Genomic DNA, 8,620 nt, shown 5'->3' with positions numbered 1-8,620 from the left:
AACCTGAGTGTTTGTAACTGTTTGCGTCCTGTTTCTTGTGTTTTTTTACTGAGGGCAATCATATGAATCATTGATATCCATTGCAACACCCAGAGGAGTAAAAAATAATTTTACAAAATAGGGGAATGCCGCGATCAGCGGACTTTGACCTACGCACGCACGCACGCAGTAGCCGGCAGTCACGAGACTCTAATCATGTATAATTCGCACTGCATTAATCAGCGTCTCCGTAGCACACATGGGAAAGGCAGCGCTGTGCTACATAGCACTTTAAGAATGGCATCGCCGGTTCGAATCCGGCTTGAAGCACCGTCCGGCAGTTTCCGCCGACTCACGTTGTTTTACGCGACGGTGCCCTCTGCTCAGCGTCTTCCCGATCGCCGGCGACATCTTATGAAGCAGAGAACCTGAGTGTTTGTAACTGATTGCATTCCTGTTTCTTGTGTTTTTTTACTGAGGGCAATCATATGAATCATTGATATCCATTGCAACACCCAGGAGAGTAAAAAATAATTTTACAAAATAGGGGAATGCTGCGATTGGCGGACTTTGACCTACACACGCACGCACGCACGCAGTAGCCGGCAGTCACGAGACTCTAATCATGTATAATGAGCACTGCATTAATGGTGTCTCCGTAGCACACATGGGAAAGGCAGCGCTGTGCTACATAGCACTTTAAGAATGTCATCGCAGGTTCGAATCCAGCCTGAAGCACCGTCCGGCCATTTCCGCGGTCTCGCGTTGTTTTACGCGACGGTGCCCTCTGCTCAGCGTCTTCCCGATCGCCGGCGACATCTTATGAAGCAGAGAACCTGAGTGTTTGTAACTGATTGCATTCCTGTTTCTTGTGTTTTTTTACTGAGGGCAATCATATGAATCATTGATATCCATTGCAACACCCAGAGGAGTAAAAAAATATTTTACAAAATAGGGGAATGCTGCGATCGGCGGACTTTGACCTACACACGCACGCACGCAAGCAGTAGCCGGCAGTCACGAGACTCTAATCATGTATAATGAGGACTGCATTAATGGTGTCTCCGTAGCACACATGGGAAAGGCAGCGCTGTGCTACATAGCACTTTAAGAATGTCATCGCAGGTTCGAATCCGGCCTGAAGCACCGTCCGGCAGTTTCCGCGGACTCACGTTGTTTTACGCGACGGTGCCCTCTGCTCAGCGTCTTCCCGATCGCCCGCGACATCTTATGAAGTAGAGAACCTGAGTGTTTGTAACTGTTTGCGTCCTGTTTCTTGTGTTTTTTTACTGAGGGCAATCATATGAATCATTGATATCCATTGCAACACCCAGAGGAGTAAAAAATAATTTTACAAAATAGGGGAATGCCGCGATCAGCGGACTTTGACCTTCGCACGCACGCAGGCAGTAGCCGGCAGTCACGAGACTCTAATCATGTATAATTCGCACTGCATTAATCAGCGTCTCCGTAGCACACATGGGAAAGGCAGCGCTGTGCTACATAGCACTTTAAGAATGGCATCGCCGGTTCGAATCCGGCCTGAAGCACCGTCCGGCCATTTCCGCGGTCTCGCGTTGTTTTACGCGACGTGCCCTCTGCTCAGCGTCTTCCCGATCGCCGGCGACATCTTATGAAGCAGAGAACCTGAGTGTTTGTAACTGATTGCATTCCTGTTTCTTGTGTTTTTTTACTGAGGGCAATCATATGAATCATTGATATCCATTGCAACACCCAGGAGAGTAAAAAATAATTTTACAAAATAGGGGAATGCTGCGATCGGCGGACTTTGACCTACACACGCACGCACGCAAGCAGTAGCCGGCAGTCACGAGACTCTAATCATGTATAAAGAGGACTGCATTAATCGGTGTCTCCGTAGCACACATGGGAAAGGCAGCGCTGTGCTACATAGCACTTTAAGAATGGCATCGCCGGTTCGAATCCGGCCTGAAGCACCGTCCGGCAGTTTCCGCCGACTCACGTTGTTTTACGCGACGGTGCCCTCTGCTCAGCGTCTTCCCGATCGCCGGCGACATCTTATGAAGCAGAGAACCTGAGTGTTTGTAACTGATTGCATTCCTGTTTCTTGTGTTTTTTTACTGAGGGCAATCATATGAATCATTGATATCCATTGCAACACCCAGAGGAGTAAAAAAATATTTTACAAAATAGGGGAATGCTGCGATCGGCGGACTTTGACCTACACACGCACGCACGCACGCAGTAGCCGGCAGTCACGAGACTCTAATCATGTATAATGAGCACTGCACTAATCAGCATCTCCGTAGCACATATGGGAAAGGCAGCGCTGTGCTACATAGCACTTTAAGAATGGCATTGCACGTTCGAATAAGGCCTGAAGCACCGTCCGGCCATTTCCGCGGTCTCGCGTTGTTTTACGCGACGTGCCCTCTGCTCAGCGTCTTCCCGATCGCCGGCGACATCTTATGAAGCAGAGAACCTGAGTGTTTGTAACTGATTGCATTCCTGTTTCTTGTGTTTTTTTACTGAGGGCAATCATATGAATCATTGATATCCATTGCAACACCCAGGAGAGTAAAAAATAATTTTACAAAATAGGGGAATGCTGCGATCGGCGGACTTTGACCTACACACGCACGCACGCACGCAGTAGCCGGCAGTCACGAGACTCTAATCATGTATAATGAGCACTGCATTAATGGTGTCTCCGTAGCACACATGGGAAAGGCAGCGCTGTGCTACATAGCACTTTAAGAATGTCATCGCAGGTTCGAATCCAGCCTGAAGCACAGTCCGGCTGTTTCCGCGGTCTCACGATGTTTTACGCGACGGTGCCCTCTGTTCAGCGTCTTCCCGATCGCCCGCGACATGTTATGAAGCAGAGAACCTGAGTGTTTGTAACTGTTTGCGTCCTGTTTCTTGTGTTTTTTTACTGAGGGCAATCATATGAATCATTGATATCCATTGCAACACCCAGAGGAGTAAAAAATAATTTTACAAAATAGGGGAATGCCGCGATCAGCGGACTTTGACCTACGCACGCACGCACGCAGTAGCCGGCAGTCACGAAACTCTAATCATGTATAATGAGCACTGCATTAATCAGCGTCTCCGTAGCACACATGGGAAAGGCAGCGCTGTGCTACATAGCACTTTAAGAATGGCATCGCCAGTTCGAATCCGGCCTGAAGGTCCGGCAGTTTCCGCGGACTCACGTTGTTTTACGCGACGGTGCCCTCTGCTCAGCATCTTCCCGATCGCCCGCGACATCTTATGAAGCAGAGAACCTGAGTGTTTGTAACTGTTTGCGTCCTGTTTCTTGTCTTTTTTTACTGAGGGCAATCATATGAATCATTGATATTCATTGCAACACCCAGAGGAGTAAAAAATAATTTTACAAAATAGGGGAATGCCGCGATCAGCGGACGTTGACCTACGCACGCACGCAAGCAGTAGCCGGCAGTCACGAGACTCTAATCATGTATAATGAGCACTGCATTAATCAGCGTCTCCGTAGCACACATGGGAAAGGCAGCGCTGTGCTACATAGCACTTTAAGAATGGCATCGCTGGTTCGAATCCGGCCTGAAGGTTCGGCAGTTTCCGCGGACTCACGTTGTTTTACGCGACGGTGCCCTCTGCTCAGCGTCTTCCCGATCGCCGGCGACATCTTATGAAGCAGAGAACCTGAGTGTTTGTAACTGATTGCATTCCTGTTTCTTGTGTTTTTTTACTGAGGGCAATCATATGAATCATTGATATCCATTGCAACACCCAGAGGAGTAAAAAAATATTTTACAAAATAGGGGAATGCTGCGATCGGCGGACTTTGACCTACACACGCACGCACGCACGCAGTAGCCGGCAGTCACGAGACTCTAATCATGTATAATTCGCACTGCATTAATCAGCGTCTCCGTAGCACACATGGGAAAGGCAGCGCTGTGCTACATAGCACTTTAAGAATGGCATCGCCGGTTCGAATCCGGCTTGAAGCACCGTCCGGCAGTTTCCGCCGACTCACGTTGTTTTACGCGACGGTGCCCTCTGCTCAGCGTCTTCCCGATCGCCGGCGACATCTTATGAAGCAGAGAACCTGAGTGTTTGTAACTGATTGCATTCCTGTTTCTTGTGTTTTTTTACTGAGGGCAATCATATGAATCATTGATATCCATTGCAACACCCAGGAGAGTAAAAAATAATTTTACAAAATAGGGGAATGCTGCGATTGGCGGACTTTGACCTACACACGCACGCACGCACGCAGTAGCCGGCAGTCACGAGACTCTAATCATGTATAATGAGCACTGCATTAATGGTGTCTCCGTAGCACACATGGGAAAGGCAGCGCTGTGCTACATAGCACTTTAAGAATGTCATCGCAGGTTCGAATCCAGCCTGAAGCACCGTCCGGCCATTTCCGCGGTCTCGCGTTGTTTTACGCGACGGTGCCCTCTGCTCAGCGTCTTCCCGATCGCCGGCGACATCTTATGAAGCAGAGAACCTGAGTGTTTGTAACTGATTGCATTCCTGTTTCTTGTGTTTTTTTACTGAGGGCAATCATATGAATCATTGATATCCATTGCAACACCCAGAGGAGTAAAAAAATATTTTACAAAATAGGGGAATGCTGCGATCGGCGGACTTTGACCTACACACGCACGCACGCAAGCAGTAGCCGGCAGTCACGAGACTCTAATCATGTATAATGAGGACTGCATTAATGGTGTCTCCGTAGCACACATGGGAAAGGCAGCGCTGTGCTACATAGCACTTTAAGAATGTCATCGCAGGTTCGAATCCGGCCTGAAGCACCGTCCGGCAGTTTCCGCGGACTCACGTTGTTTTACGCGACGGTGCCCTCTGCTCAGCGTCTTCCCGATCGCCCGCGACATCTTATGAAGTAGAGAACCTGAGTGTTTGTAACTGTTTGCGTCCTGTTTCTTGTGTTTTTTTACTGAGGGCAATCATATGAATCATTGATATCCATTGCAACACCCAGAGGAGTAAAAAATAATTTTACAAAATAGGGGAATGCCGCGATCAGCGGACTTTGACCTACGCACGCACGCACGCAGTAGCCGGCAGTCACGAGACTCTAATCATGTATAATTCGCACTGCATTAATCAGCGTCTCCGTAGCACACATGGGAAAGGCAGCGCTGTGCTACATAGCACTTTAAGAATGGCATCGCCGGTTCGAATCCGGCCTGAAGCACCGTCCGGCCATTTCCGCGGTCTCGCGTTGTTTTACGCGACGTGCCCTCTGCTCAGCGTCTTCCCGATCGCCGGCGACATCTTATGAAGCAGAGAACCTGAGTGTTTGTAACTGATTGCATTCCTGTTTCTTGTGTTTTTTTACTGAGGGCAATCATATGAATCATTGATATCCATTGCAACACCCAGGAGAGTAAAAAATAATTTTACAAAATAGGGGAATGCTGCGATCGGCGGACTTTGACCTACACACGCACGCACGCAAGCAGTAGCCGGCAGTCACGAGACTCTAATCATGTATAAAGAGGACTGCATTAATCGGTGTCTCCGTAGCACACATGGGAAAGGCAGCGCTGTGCTACATAGCACTTTAAGAATGGCATCGCCGGTTCGAATCCGGCCTGAAGCACCGTCCGGCAGTTTCCGCCGACTCACGTTGTTTTACGCGACGGTGCCCTCTGCTCAGCGTCTTCCCGATCGCCGGCGACATCTTATGAAGCAGAGAACCTGAGTGTTTGTAACTGATTGCATTCCTGTTTCTTGTGTTTTTTTACTGAGGGCAATCATATGAATCATTGATATCCATTGCAACACCCAGAGGAGTAAAAAAATATTTTACAAAATAGGGGAATGCTGCGATCGGCGGACTTTGACCTACACACGCACGCACGCACGCAGTAGCCGGCAGTCACGAGACTCTAATCATGTATAATGAGCACTGCACTAATCAGCATCTCCGTAGCACATATGGGAAAGGCAGCGCTGTGCTACATAGCACTTTAAGAATGGCATTGCACGTTCGAATAAGGCCTGAAGCACCGTCCGGCCATTTCCGCGGTCTCGCGTTGTTTTACGCGACGTGCCCTCTGCTCAGCGTCTTCCCGATCGCCGGCGACATCTTATGAAGCAGAGAACCTGAGTGTTTGTAACTGATTGCATTCCTGTTTCTTGTGTTTTTTTACTGAGGGCAATCATATGAATCATTGATATCCATTGCAACACCCAGGAGAGTAAAAAATAATTTTACAAAATAGGGGAATGCTGCGATCGGCGGACTTTGACCTACACACGCACGCACGCACGCAGTAGCCGGCAGTCACGAGACTCTAATCATGTATAATGAGCACTGCATTAATGGTGTCTCCGTAGCACACATGGGAAAGGCAGCGCTGTGCTACATAGCACTTTAAGAATGTCATCGCAGGTTCGAATCCAGCCTGAAGCACAGTCCGGCTGTTTCCGCGGTCTCACGATGTTTTACGCGACGGTGCCCTCTGTTCAGCGTCTTCCCGATCGCCCGCGACATGTTATGAAGCAGAGAACCTGAGTGTTTGTAACTGTTTGCGTCCTGTTTCTTGTGTTTTTTTACTGAGGGCAATCATATGAATCATTGATATCCATTGCAACACCCAGAGGAGTAAAAAATAATTTTACAAAATAGGGGAATGCCGCGATCAGCGGACTTTGACCTACGCACGCACGCACGCAGTAGCCGGCAGTCACGAAACTCTAATCATGTATAATGAGCACTGCATTAATCAGCGTCTCCGTAGCACACATGGGAAAGGCAGCGCTGTGCTACATAGCACTTTAAGAATGGCATCGCCAGTTCGAATCCGGCCTGAAGGTCCGGCAGTTTCCGCGGACTCACGTTGTTTTACGCGACGGTGCCCTCTGCTCAGCATCTTCCCGATCGCCCGCGACATCTTATGAAGCAGAGAACCTGAGTGTTTGTAACTGTTTGCGTCCTGTTTCTTGTCTTTTTTTACTGAGGGCAATCATATGAATCATTGATATTCATTGCAACACCCAGAGGAGTAAAAAATAATTTTACAAAATAGGGGAATGCCGCGATCAGCGGACGTTGACCTACGCACGCACGCAAGCAGTAGCCGGCAGTCACGAGACTCTAATCATGTATAATGAGCACTGCATTAATCAGCGTCTCCGTAGCACACATGGGAAAGGCAGCGCTGTGCTACATAGCACTTTAAGAATGGCATCGCTGGTTCGAATCCGGCCTGAAGGTTCGGCAGTTTCCGCGGACTCACGTTGTTTTACGCGACGGTGCCCTCTGCTCAGCGTCTTCCCGATCGCCGGCGACATCTTATGAAGCAGAGAACCTGAGTGTTTGTAACTGATTGCATTCCTGTTTCTTGTGTTTTTTTACTGAGGGCAATCATATGAATCATTGATATCCATTGCAACACCCAGAGGAGTAAAAAAATATTTTACAAAATAGGGGAATGCTGCGATCGGCGGACTTTGACCTACACACGCACGCACGCACGCAGTAGCCGGCAGTCACGAGACTCTAATCATGTATAATGAGCACTGCACTAATCAGCATCTCCGTAGCACATATGGGAAAGGCAGCGCTGTGCTACATAGCACTTTAAGAATGGCATTGCACGTTCGAATAAGGCCTGAAGCACCGTCCGGCCATTTCCGCGGTCTCGCGTTGTTTTACGCGACGTGCCCTCTGCTCAGCGTCTTCCCGATCGCCGGCGACATCTTATGAAGCAGAGAACCTGAGTGTTTGTAACTGATTGCATTCCTGTTTCTTGTGTTTTTTTACTGAGGGCAATCATATGAATCATTGATATCCATTGCAACACCCAGGAGAGTAAAAAATAATTTTACAAAATAGGGGAATGCTGCGATCGGCGGACTTTGACCTACACACGCACGCACGCACGCAGTAGCCGGCAGTCACGAGACTCTAATCATGTATAATGAGCACTGCATTAATGGTGTCTCCGTAGCACACATGGGAAAGGCAGCGCTGTGCTACATAGCACTTTAAGAATGTCATCGCAGGTTCGAATCCAGCCTGAAGCACAGTCCGGCTGTTTCCGCGGTCTCACGATGTTTTACGCGACGGTGCCCTCTGTTCAGCGTCTTCCCGATCGCCCGCGACATGTTATGAAGCAGAGAACCTGAGTGTTTGTAACTGTTTGCGTCCTGTTTCTTGTGTTTTTTTACTGAGGGCAATCATATGAATCATTGATATCCATTGCAACACCCAGAGGAGTAAAAAATAATTTTACAAAATAGGGGAATGCCGCGATCAGCGGACTTTGACCTACGCACGCACGCACGCAGTAGCCGGCAGTCACGAAACTCTAATCATGTATAATGAGCACTGCATTAATCAGCGTCTCCGTAGCACACATGGGAAAGGCAGCGCTGTGCTACATAGCACTTTAAGAATGGCATCGCCAGTTCGAATCCGGCCTGAAGGTCCGGCAGTTTCCGCGGACTCACGTTGTTTTACGCGACGGTGCCCTCTGCTCAGCATCTTCCCGATCGCCCGCGACATCTTATGAAGCAGAGAACCTGAGTGTTTGTAACTGTTTGCGTCCTGTTTCTTGTCTTTTTTTACTGAGGGCAATCATATGAATCATTGATATTCATTGCAACACCCAGAGGAGTAAAA

Source organism: Alosa pseudoharengus, unplaced genomic scaffold (assembly GCF_046254945.1).
Source record: "Alosa pseudoharengus isolate Yale_2024_CS ecotype anadromous, Long Island Sound unplaced genomic scaffold, YU_APseudo_1.1 YU_APseudo_1.1_scf_16, whole genome shotgun sequence".
NCBI classification, from domain to species: Eukaryota; Metazoa; Chordata; class Actinopteri; order Clupeiformes; family Clupeidae; genus Alosa; species Alosa pseudoharengus.
This window is presented reverse-complemented; position numbering follows the sequence as displayed.